The sequence below is a fragment of the Triturus cristatus genome, chromosome 4_2 (assembly GCF_964204655.1).
Source record: "Triturus cristatus chromosome 4_2, aTriCri1.1, whole genome shotgun sequence".
Classification (NCBI taxonomy): Eukaryota; Metazoa; Chordata; class Amphibia; order Caudata; family Salamandridae; genus Triturus; species Triturus cristatus.
Genome location: NC_140586.1, coordinates 931,428,317 through 931,438,316, shown reverse-complemented (window position 1 = coordinate 931,438,316; position 10,000 = coordinate 931,428,317). Strand labels below are relative to the sequence as shown.

The window sequence follows — 10,000 nt, the reverse complement described above, 5'->3', positions numbered from 1 at the left end:
TCCAAAAGCAAGGACCTCGTGGCGCAACAGTAGCGCGTCTGACTCCAGATCAGAAGGTTGCGTGTTCAAATCACGTCGGGGTCACTGTTTCCCATTTTATGCCCCACTGAGTTCCCATATTTGATTTAGAAAGCAAAGTCAAAAGAACACAGCCTTGCATTGGCCGGGAATCGAACACGGGTCTCCTGCGTGGCAGGCAAGAATTCTACCACTGAACCACTAATGCTTCACATGTGTAGCTTCGAGACAGAGCTCTGTCCAAGACAGTGATGAGGCGCACGCACTCAAATTGCACACCTATGAACAAAGTGTGTGCAACAGACATTGGAATGCCAACGTTTCACATGATGGCAAGAATCAGATGCAGGAGACTATAAGTATGAATGTTTTTGCATTTGCTGAGGTCACTGGCTTGGGACTAGTGTTGTGGTTATCAGGGCATGATGGCAGGCTGCTCCCGACAGAAGTGGCTCATAGAAGGCAGCCTCCAGATCACCAGCACTATTGTGTTTCAGATCATGTCACTGAACTCTCCTCCTTAAAAATCCTTCCCACTGTCTTTGCCAAATTCCCTGTCCTCCCCGAAATGCTGGGGTGAAACGGGCAGAGTTCTGCGCCCTGCGTCCCTTTATGCGTCCCTAACGCGCTCCCAACGCGGCCTACAGCCCTGGTCGGGCTTAGACCACTGGGGCCTCTGGAGAGCAAGACCTCCAGAAGCCTATGGTCAGGCCTATTGCACAGGCATTTTGTGCCTGGCCATTCCGGGATTGTTGTGTTTCAAGGCCCAGCCATCAATACTAATGTGATGGCTTTCCCTGAGAACCCTCATGTCCCTGTCCTCCCAAGAGCCCGAGCTTTTATGTAAAATAAGGTGTGCACCTTGGGCCTTCCCCTTTGCGCTCTCTGCCCCCTCTCTTTCTCCAAAGCTGAGCTCTGCAGGTAAATGTATCTATCTGAGTGAGGGGCTAGGGAGGGCCTTGCCCAGCAGTCTTACAAAGCAAGAGTTCAGAGAAAGCACCTGCTCTGGGAAGGAGACTCCGCTCACAGAGAAGACAAGTCTAACATGCCACAGTGAAGATTGGATGGGCAAGACACACGCCTGACAGGCTGGTAGAACACCACCAGAGGAGCAGATAGCTACGCTAAGAAGGCCACAGAAAAGTCTCACATGTATCTCATACACTGGGACTGGTTGTAATACTGGCCCTAACACCATTAGATAGTAGTCTGCGCATCATAACACCCAACAGTGACAAGACACTAAGCAAATGGCAAATGCTGCGTAGGATAAAGACGCCTTATATAACACAAGCTCAAGGCAGGCGCGCACACATAAAGATATATGTTGAGTCTCAGGAGATGTGCTTTTGTCACTAGTCTCTGTGGCGCAATCGGTTAGCGCGTTCGGATGTTAACCGAAAGGTTGGTGGTTCAAGCCCACCCAGGGACGTTTCCTTTTGCATGCATGAAGCACTTTAATAAATCATAGTAAAGTGCCTTTGGTCTAGAGCTCCTGCGTGAGACCCTTTCCCTGAACATTTCAATCCTCTGCGTTCTCTCTGCACCTGCACTCAATTTCATCAATAGGATGGAAAACAAAAAGCCAAACCTTGTAATACAACCCTAGGCATATAAGGAGGTGGGCAAAAATGAAAAGGCTCACAACATTTGCTGATGTGACTCCAAAAGCAAGGACCTCGTGGCGCAACGGTAGCGCGTCTGACTCCAGATCAGAAGGTTGCGTGTTCAAATCACGTCGGGGTCACTGTTTCCCATTTTATGCCCCACTGAGTTCCCATATTTGATTTAGAAAGCAAAGTCAAAAGAACACAGCCTTGCATTGGCTGGGAATCGAACCCGGGCCTCCCGCGTGGCAGGCGAGAATTCTACCACTGAACCACCAATGCTTCACATGTGTAGCTTAGAGAAAGAGCTCTGTCCAAGACAGTGATGAGGCGCACGCACTCAAATTGCACACCTATGAACAAAGTGTGTGCAACAGACATTGGAATGCCAACGTTTCACATGATGGCAAGAATCAGATGCAGGAGACTATAAGTATGAATGTTTTTGCATTTGCTGAGGTCACTGGCTTGGGACTAGTGTTGTGGTTATCAGGGCATGATGGCAGGCTGCTCCCGACAGAAGTGGCTCATAGAAGGCAGCCTCCAGATCACCAGCACTATTGTGTTTCAGATCATGTCACTGAACTCTCCTCCTTAAAAATCCTTCCCACTGTCTTTGCCAAATTCCCTGTCCTCCCTGAAATGCTGGGGTGAAACGGGCAGAGTTCTGCGCCCGGCGTCCCTAACGCGCTCCCAACGCGGCCTACAGCCCTGGTCGGGCACAGCCCTGGTCGGGCTTAGACCACTGGGGCCTCTGGAGAGCAAGACCTCCAGAAGCCTATGGTCAGGCCTATTGCACAGGCATTTTGTGCCTGGCCATTCCGGGATTGTTGTGTTTCAAGGCCCAGCCATCAATACTAATGTGATGGCTTTCCCTGAGAACCCTCATGTCCCTGTCCTCCCAAGAGCCCGAGCTTTTATGTAAAATAAGGTGTGCACCTTGGGCCTTCCCCTTTGCGCTCTCTGCCCCCTCTCTTTCTCCAAAGCTGAGCTCTGCAGGTAAATGTATCTATCTGAGTGAGGGGCTAGGAAGGGCCTTGCCCAGCAGTCTTACAAAGCAAGAGTTCAGAGAAAGCACCTGCTCTGGGAAGGAGACTCCGCTCACAGAGAAGACAAGTCTAACATGCCACAGTGAAGATTGGATGGGCAAGACACACGCCTGACAGGCTGGTAGAACACCACCAGAGGAGCAGATAGCTACGCTAAGAAGGCCACAGAAAAGTCATACATGTATCTCATACACTGGGACTGGTTGTAATACTGGCCCTAACACCATTAGACAGTAGTCTGCGCATCATAACACCCAACAGTGACAAGACACTAAGCAAATGACAAATGCTGCGTAGGATAAAGACGCCTTATATAACACAAGCTCAAGGCAGGCGCGCACACATAAAGATATATGTTGAGTCTCAGGAGATGTGCTTTTGTCACTAGTCTCTGTGGCGCAATCGGTTAGCGCGTTCAGCTGTTAACCGAAAGGTTGGTGGTACAAGCCCACCCAGGGACGTTTCCTTTTGCATGCATGAAGCACTTTAATAAATCATAGTAATGTGCCTTTGGTCTAGAGCTCCTGCGTGAGACCCTTTCTCTGAACATTTCAATCCTCTGCGTTCTCTCTGCACCTGCACTCAATTTCATCAATAGGATGGAAAACAAAAAGCCAAACCTTGTAATACAACCCTAGGCATATAAGGAGGTGGGCAAAAATGAAAAGGCTCACAACATTTGCTGATGTGACTCCAAAAGCAAGGACCTCGTGGCGCAACGGTAGCGCGTCTGACTCCAGATCAGAAGGTTGCGTGTTCAATTCACGTCGGGGTCACTGTTTCCCATTTTATGCGCCACTGAGTTCCCATATTTGATTTAGAAAGCAAAGTCAAAAGAACACAGCCTTGCATTGGCTGGGAATCGAACCAGGGCCTCCCGCGTGGCAGGCGAGAATTCTACCACTGAACCACCAATGCTTCACATGTGTAGCTTAGAGAAAGAGCTCTGTCCAAGACAGTGATGAGGCGCACGCACTCAAATTGCACACCTATGAACAAAGTGTGTGCAACAGACATTGGAATGCCAACGTTTCACATGATGGCAAGAATCAGATGCAGGAGACTATAAGTATGAATGTTTTTGCATTTGCTGAGGTCACTGGCTTGGGACTAGTGTTGTGGTTATCAGGGCATGATGGCAGGCTGCTCCCGACAGAAGTGGCTCATAGAAGGCAGCCTCCAGATCACCAGCACTATTGTGTTTCAGATCATGTCACTGAACTCTCCTCCTTAAAAATCCTTCCCACTGTCTTTGCCAAATTCCCTGTCCTCCCCGAAATGCTGGGGTGAAACGGGCAGAGTTCTGCGCCCGGCGTCCCTAACGCGCTCCCAACGCGGCCTACAGCCCTGGTCGGGCACAGCCCTGGTCGGGCTTAGACCACTGGGGCCTCTGGAGAGCAAGACCTCCAGAAGCCTATGGTCAGGCCTATTGCACAGGCATTTTGTGCCTGGCCATTCCGGGATTGTTGTGTTTCAAGGCCCAGCCATCAATACTAATGTGATGGCTTTCCCTGAGAACCCTCATGTCCCTGTCCTCCCAAGAGCCCGAGCTTTTATGTAAAATAAGGTGTGCACCTTGGGCCTTCCCCTTTGCGCTCTCTGCCCCCTCTCTTTCTCCAAAGCTGAGCTCTGCAGGTAAATGTATCTATCTGAGTGAGGGGCTAGGAAGGGCCTTGCCCAGCAGTCTTACAAAGCAAGAGTTCAGAGAAAGCACCTGCTCTGGGAAGGAGACTCCGCTCACAGAGAAGACAAGTCTAACATGCCACAGTGAAGATTGGATGGGCAAGACACACGCCTGACAGGCTGGTAGAACACCACCAGAGGAGCAGATAGCTACGCTAAGAAGGCCACAGAAAAGTCATACATGTATCTCATACACTGGGACTGGTTGTAATACTGGCCCTAACACCATTAGATAGTAGTCTGCGCATCATAACACCCAACAGTGACAAGACACTAAGCAAATGGCAAATGCTGCGTAGGATAAAGACGCCTTATATAACACAAGCTCAAGGCAGGCGCGCACACATAAAGATATATGTTGAGTCTCAGGAGATGTGCTTTTGTCACTAGTCTCTGTGGTGCAATCGGTTAGCGCGTTCGGCTGTTAACCGAAAGGTTGGTGGTTCAAGCCCACCCAGGGACGTTTCCTTTTGCATGCATGAAGCACTTTAATAAATCATAGTAAAGTGCCTTTGGTCTAGAGCTCCTGCGTGAGACCCTTTCCCTGAACATTTCAATCCTCTGCGTTCTCTCTGCACCTGCACTCAATTTCATCAATAGGATGGAAAACAAAAAGCCAAACCTTGTAATACAACCCTAGGCATATAAGGAGGTGGGCAAAAATGAAAAGGCTCACAACATTTGCTGATGTGACTCCAAAAGCAAGGACATCGTGGCGCAACGGTAGCGCGTCTGACTCCAGATCAGAAGGTTGCGTGTTCAAATCACGTCGGGGGTCACTGTTTCCCATTTTATGCCCCACTGAGTTCCCATATTTGATTTAGAAAGCAAAGTCAAAAGAACACAGCCTTGCATTGGCCGGGAATCGAACCCGGGCCTCCCACGTGGCAGGCGAGAATTCTACCACTGAACCACCAATGCTTCACATGTGTAGCTTAGAGACAGAGCTCTGTCCAAGACAGTGATGAGGCGCACGCACTCAAATTGCACACCTATGAACAAAGTGTGTGCAACAGACATTGGAATGCCAACGTTTCACATGATGGCAAGAATCAGATGCAGGAGACTATAAGTATGAATGTTTTTGCGTTTGCTGAGGTCACTGGCTTGGGACTAGTGTTGTGGTTATCAGGGCATGATGGCAGGCTGCTCCCGACAGAAGTGGCTCATAGAAGGCAGCCTCCAGATCACCAGCACTATTGTGTTTCAGATCATGTCACTGAACTCTCCTCCTTAAAAATCCTTCCCACTGTCTTTGCCAAATTCCCTGTCCTCCCCGAAATGCTGGGGTGAAACGGGCAGAGTTCTGCACCCTGCGTCCCTAACGCGCTCCCAACGCGGCCTACAGCCCTGGTCGGGCACAGCCCTGGTCGGGCTTAGACCACTGGGGCCTCTGGAGAGCAAGACCTCCAGAAGCCTATGGTCAGGCCTATTGCACAGGCATTTTGTGCCTGGCCATTCCGGGATTGTTGTGTTTCAAGGCCCAGCCATCAATACTAATGTGATGGCTTTCCCTGAGAACCCTCATGTCCCTGTCCTCCCAAGAGCCCGAGCTTTTATGTAAAATAAGGTGTGCACCTTGGGCCTTCCCCTTTGCGCTCTCTGCCCCCTCTCTTTCTCCAAAGCTGAGCTCTGCAGGTAAATGTATCTATCTGAGTGAGGGGCTAGGAAGGGCCTTGCCCAGCAGTCTTACAAAGCAAGAGTTCAGAGAAAGCACCTGCTCTGGGAAGGAGACTCCGCTCACAGAGAAGACAAGTCTAACATGCCACAGTGAAGATTGGATGGGCAAGACACACGCCTGACAGGCTGGTAGAACACCACCAGAGGAGCAGATAGCTACGCTAAGAAGGCCACAGAAAAGTCATACATGTATCTCATACACTGGGACTGGTTGTAATACTGGCCCTAACACCATTAGATAGTAGTCTGCGCATCATAACACCCAACAGTGACAAGACACTAAGCAAATGGCAAATGCTGCGTAGGATAAAGACGCCTTATATAACACAAGCTCAAGGCAGGCGCGCACACATAAAGATATATGTTGAGTCTCAGGAGATGTGCTTTTGTCACTAGTCTCTGTGGTGCAATCGGTTAGCGCGTTCGGCTGTTAACCGAAAGGTTGGTGGTTCAAGCCCACCCAGGGACGTTTCCTTTTGCATGCATGAAGCACTTTAATAAATCATAGTAAAGTGCCTTTGGTCTAGAGCTCCTGCGTGAGACCCTTTCCCTGAACATTTCAATCCTCTGCGTTCTCTCGGCACCTGCACTCAATTTCATCAATAGGATGGAAAACAAAAAGCCAAACCTTGTAATACAACCCTAGGCATATAAGGAGGTGGGCAAAAATGAAAAGGCTCACAACATTTGCTGATGTGACTCCAAAATCAAGGACATCGTGGCGCAACGGTAGCGCGTCTGACTCCAGATCAGAAGGTTGCGTGTTCAAATCACGTCGGGGTCACTGTTTCCCATTTTATGCCCCACTGAGTTCCCATATTTGATTTAGAAAGCAAAGTCAAAAGAACACAGCCTTGCATTGGCCGGGAATCGAACCCGGGCCTCCCGCGTGGCAGGCGAGAATTCTACCACTGAACCACCAATGCTTCACATGTGTAGCTTAGAGACAGAGCTCTGTCCAAGACAGTGATGAGGCGCACGCACTCAAATTGCACACCTATGAACAAAGTGTGTGCAACAGACATTGGAATGCCAACGTTTCACATGATGGCAAGAATCAGATGCAGGAGACTATAAGTATGAATGTTTTTGCGTTTGCTGAGGTCACTGGCTTGGGACTAGTGTTGTGGTTATCAGGGCATGATGGCAGGCTGCTCCCGACAGAAGTGGCTCATAGAAGGCAGCCTCCAGATCACCAGCACTATTGTGTTTCAGATCATGTCACTGAACTCTCCTCCTTAAAAATCCTTCCCACTGTCTTTGCCAAATTCCCTGTCCTCCCCGAAATGCTGGGGTGAAACGGGCAGAGTTCTGCACCCTGCGTCCCTAACGCGCTCCCAACGCGGCCTACAGCCCTGGTCGGGCTTAGACCACTGGGGCCTCTGGAGAGCAAGACCTCCAGAAGCCTATGGTCAGGCCTATTGCACAGGCATTTTGTGCCTGGCCATTCCGGGATTGTTGTGTTTCAAGGCCCAGCCATCAATACTAATGTGATGGCTTTCCCTGAGAACCCTCATGTCCCTGTCCTCCCAAGAGCCCGAGCTTTTATGTAAAATAAGGTGTGCACCTTGGGCCTTCCCCTTTGCGCTCTCTGCCCCCTCTCTTTCTCCAAAGCTGAGCTCTGCAGGTAAATGTATCTATCTGAGTGAGGGGCTAGGGAGGGCCTTGCCCAGCAGTCTTACAAAGCAAGAGTTCAGAGAAAGCACCTGCTCTGGGAAGGAGACTCCGCTCACAGAGAAGACAAGTCTAACATGCCACAGTGAAGATTGGATGGGCAAGACACACGCCTGACAGGCTGGTAGAACACCACCAGAGGAGCAGATAGCTACGCTAAGAAGGCCACAGAAAAGTCATACATGTATCTCATACACTGGGACTGGTTGTAATACTGGCCCTAACACCATTAGATAGTAGTCTGCGCATCATAACACCCAACAGTGACAAGACACTAAGCAAATGGCAAATGCTGCGTAGGATAAAGACGCCTTATATAACACAAGCTCAAGGCAGGCGCGCACACATAAAGATATATGTTGAGTCTCAGGAGATGTGCTTTTGTCACTAGTCTCTGTGGCGCAATCGGTTAGTGCGTTCGGCTGTTAACCGAAAGCTTGGTGGTTCAAGCCCACCCAGGGACGTTTCCTTTTGCATGCATGAAGCACTTTAATAAATCATAGTAATGTGCCTTTGGTCTAGAGCTCCTGCGTGAGACCCTTTCCCTGAACATTTCAATCCTCTGCGTTCTCTCTGCACCTGCACTCAATTTCATCAATAGGATGGAAAACAAAAAGCCAAACCTTGTAATACAACCCTAGGCATATAAGGAGGTGGGCAAAAATGAAAAGGCTCACAACATTTGCTGATGTGACTCCAAAAGCAAGGACCTCGTGGCGCAACGGTAGCGCGTCTGACTCCAGATCAGAAGGTTGCGTGTTCAAATCACGTCGGGGTCACTGTTTCCCATTTTATGCCCCACTGAGTTCCCATATTTGATTTAGAAAGCAAAGTCAAAAGAACACAGCCTTGCATTGGCTGGGAATCGAACCCGGGCCTCCCGCGTGGCAGGCGAGAATTCTACCACTGAACCACCAATGCTTCACATGTGTAGCTTAGAGACAGAGCTCTGTCCAAGACAGTGATGAGGCGCACGCACTCAAATTGCACACATATGAACAAAGTGTGTGCAACAGACATTGGAATGCCAACGTTTCACATGATGGCAAGAATCAGATGCAGGAGACTATAAGTATGAATGTTTTTGCATTTGCTGAGGTCACTGGCTTGGGACTAGTGTTGTGGTTATCAGGGCATGATGGCAGGCTGCTCCCGACAGAAGTGGCTCATAGAAGGCAGCCTCCAAATCACCAGCACTATTGTGTTTCAGATCATGTCACTGAACTCTCCTCCTTAAAAATCCTTCCCACTGTCTTTGCCAAATTCCCTGTCCTCCCCGAAATGCTGGGGTGAAACGGGCAGAGTTCTGCACCCTGCGTCCCTAACGCGCTCCCAACGCGGCCTACAGCCCTGGTCGGGCACAGCCCTGGTCGGGCTTAGACCACTGGGGCCTCTGGAGAGCAAGACCTCCAGAAGCCTATGGTCAGGCCTATTGCACAGGCATTTTGTGCCTGGCCATTCCGGGATTGTTGTGTTTCATGGCCCAGCCATCAATACTAATGTGATGGCTTTCCCTGAGAACCCTCATGTCCCTGTCCTCCCAAGAGCCCGAGCTTTTATGTAAAATAAGGTGTGCACCTTGGGCCTTCCCCTTTGCGCTCTCTGCCCCCTCTCTTTCTTCAAAGCTGAGCTCTGCAGGTAAATGTATCTATCTGAGTGAGGGGCTAGGGAGGGCCTTGCCCAGCAGTCTTACAAAGCAAGAGTTCAGAGAAAGCACCTGCTCTGGGAAGGAGACTCCGCTCACAGAGAAGACAAGTCTAACATGCCACAGTGAAGATTGGATGGGCAAGACACACACCTGACAGGCTGGTAGAACACCACCAGAGGAGCAGATAGCTACGCTAAGAAGGCCACAGAAAAGTCATACATGTATCTCATACACTGGGACTGGTTGTAATACTGGCCCTAACACCATTAGACAGTAGTCTGCGCATCATAACACCCAACAGTGACAAGACACTAAGCAAATGACAAATGCTGCGTAGGATAAAGACGCCTTATATAACACAAGCTCAAGGCAGGCGCGCACACATAAAGATATATGTTGAGTCTCAGGAGATGTGCTTTTGTCACTAGTCTCTGTGGTGCAATCGGTTACCGCGTTCGGCTGTTAACCGAAAGGTTGGTGGTTCAAGCCCACCCAGGGACGTTTCCTTTTGCATGCATGAAGCACTTTAATAAATCATAGTAAAGTGCCTTTGGTCTAGAGCTCCTGCGTGAGACCCTTTCCCTGAACATTTCAATCCTCTGCGTTCTCTCTGCACCTGCACTCAATTTCATCAATAGGAT

The 10,000-nt window shown here is 49.7% G+C and overlaps 17 non-coding genes across 17 annotated transcripts; 12 read left to right on the top strand and 5 right to left on the bottom strand.

Moving 5' to 3' along the window:
- Positions 1 to 12: 12 nt before the first annotated feature.
- TRNAW-CCA (transfer RNA tryptophan (anticodon CCA)) lies at positions 13 to 84 on the top strand. The gene has a single exon. It is a non-coding gene; the product is annotated as a tRNA-Trp (tRNA).
- Positions 85 to 1,376: 1,292 nt separating this feature from the next.
- Positions 1,377 to 1,450, top strand: TRNAN-GUU (transfer RNA asparagine (anticodon GUU)). Its single transcript has one exon. It is a non-coding gene; the product is annotated as a tRNA-Asn (tRNA).
- Positions 1,451 to 1,693: 243 nt separating this feature from the next.
- On the top strand, positions 1,694 to 1,765 carry TRNAW-CCA (transfer RNA tryptophan (anticodon CCA)). Its single transcript has one exon. It is a non-coding gene; the product is annotated as a tRNA-Trp (tRNA).
- A 71-nt stretch (positions 1,766 to 1,836) lies between these two features.
- Positions 1,837 to 1,907, bottom strand: TRNAG-GCC (transfer RNA glycine (anticodon GCC)). The gene has a single exon. It is a non-coding gene; the product is annotated as a tRNA-Gly (tRNA).
- A 1,154-nt stretch (positions 1,908 to 3,061) lies between these two features.
- TRNAN-GUU (transfer RNA asparagine (anticodon GUU)) lies at positions 3,062 to 3,135 on the top strand. Its single transcript has one exon. It is a non-coding gene; the product is annotated as a tRNA-Asn (tRNA).
- A 243-nt stretch (positions 3,136 to 3,378) lies between these two features.
- On the top strand, positions 3,379 to 3,450 carry TRNAW-CCA (transfer RNA tryptophan (anticodon CCA)). Its single transcript has one exon. It is a non-coding gene; the product is annotated as a tRNA-Trp (tRNA).
- Positions 3,451 to 3,521: 71 nt separating this feature from the next.
- TRNAG-GCC (transfer RNA glycine (anticodon GCC)) lies at positions 3,522 to 3,592 on the bottom strand. The gene has a single exon. It is a non-coding gene; the product is annotated as a tRNA-Gly (tRNA).
- Positions 3,593 to 4,746: 1,154 nt separating this feature from the next.
- TRNAN-GUU (transfer RNA asparagine (anticodon GUU)) lies at positions 4,747 to 4,820 on the top strand. The gene has a single exon. It is a non-coding gene; the product is annotated as a tRNA-Asn (tRNA).
- A 243-nt stretch (positions 4,821 to 5,063) lies between these two features.
- On the top strand, positions 5,064 to 5,136 carry TRNAW-CCA (transfer RNA tryptophan (anticodon CCA)). The gene has a single exon. It is a non-coding gene; the product is annotated as a tRNA-Trp (tRNA).
- A 71-nt stretch (positions 5,137 to 5,207) lies between these two features.
- Positions 5,208 to 5,278, bottom strand: TRNAG-GCC (transfer RNA glycine (anticodon GCC)). The gene has a single exon. It is a non-coding gene; the product is annotated as a tRNA-Gly (tRNA).
- Positions 5,279 to 6,432: 1,154 nt separating this feature from the next.
- On the top strand, positions 6,433 to 6,506 carry TRNAN-GUU (transfer RNA asparagine (anticodon GUU)). Its single transcript has one exon. It is a non-coding gene; the product is annotated as a tRNA-Asn (tRNA).
- Positions 6,507 to 6,749: 243 nt separating this feature from the next.
- On the top strand, positions 6,750 to 6,821 carry TRNAW-CCA (transfer RNA tryptophan (anticodon CCA)). The gene has a single exon. It is a non-coding gene; the product is annotated as a tRNA-Trp (tRNA).
- Positions 6,822 to 6,892: 71 nt separating this feature from the next.
- TRNAG-GCC (transfer RNA glycine (anticodon GCC)) lies at positions 6,893 to 6,963 on the bottom strand. The gene has a single exon. It is a non-coding gene; the product is annotated as a tRNA-Gly (tRNA).
- A 1,138-nt stretch (positions 6,964 to 8,101) lies between these two features.
- Positions 8,102 to 8,175, top strand: TRNAN-GUU (transfer RNA asparagine (anticodon GUU)). Its single transcript has one exon. It is a non-coding gene; the product is annotated as a tRNA-Asn (tRNA).
- A 243-nt stretch (positions 8,176 to 8,418) lies between these two features.
- Positions 8,419 to 8,490, top strand: TRNAW-CCA (transfer RNA tryptophan (anticodon CCA)). Its single transcript has one exon. It is a non-coding gene; the product is annotated as a tRNA-Trp (tRNA).
- Positions 8,491 to 8,561: 71 nt separating this feature from the next.
- TRNAG-GCC (transfer RNA glycine (anticodon GCC)) lies at positions 8,562 to 8,632 on the bottom strand. Its single transcript has one exon. It is a non-coding gene; the product is annotated as a tRNA-Gly (tRNA).
- A 1,154-nt stretch (positions 8,633 to 9,786) lies between these two features.
- Positions 9,787 to 9,860, top strand: TRNAN-GUU (transfer RNA asparagine (anticodon GUU)). Its single transcript has one exon. It is a non-coding gene; the product is annotated as a tRNA-Asn (tRNA).
- The last annotated feature ends 140 nt before the right edge of the window (positions 9,861 to 10,000 follow it).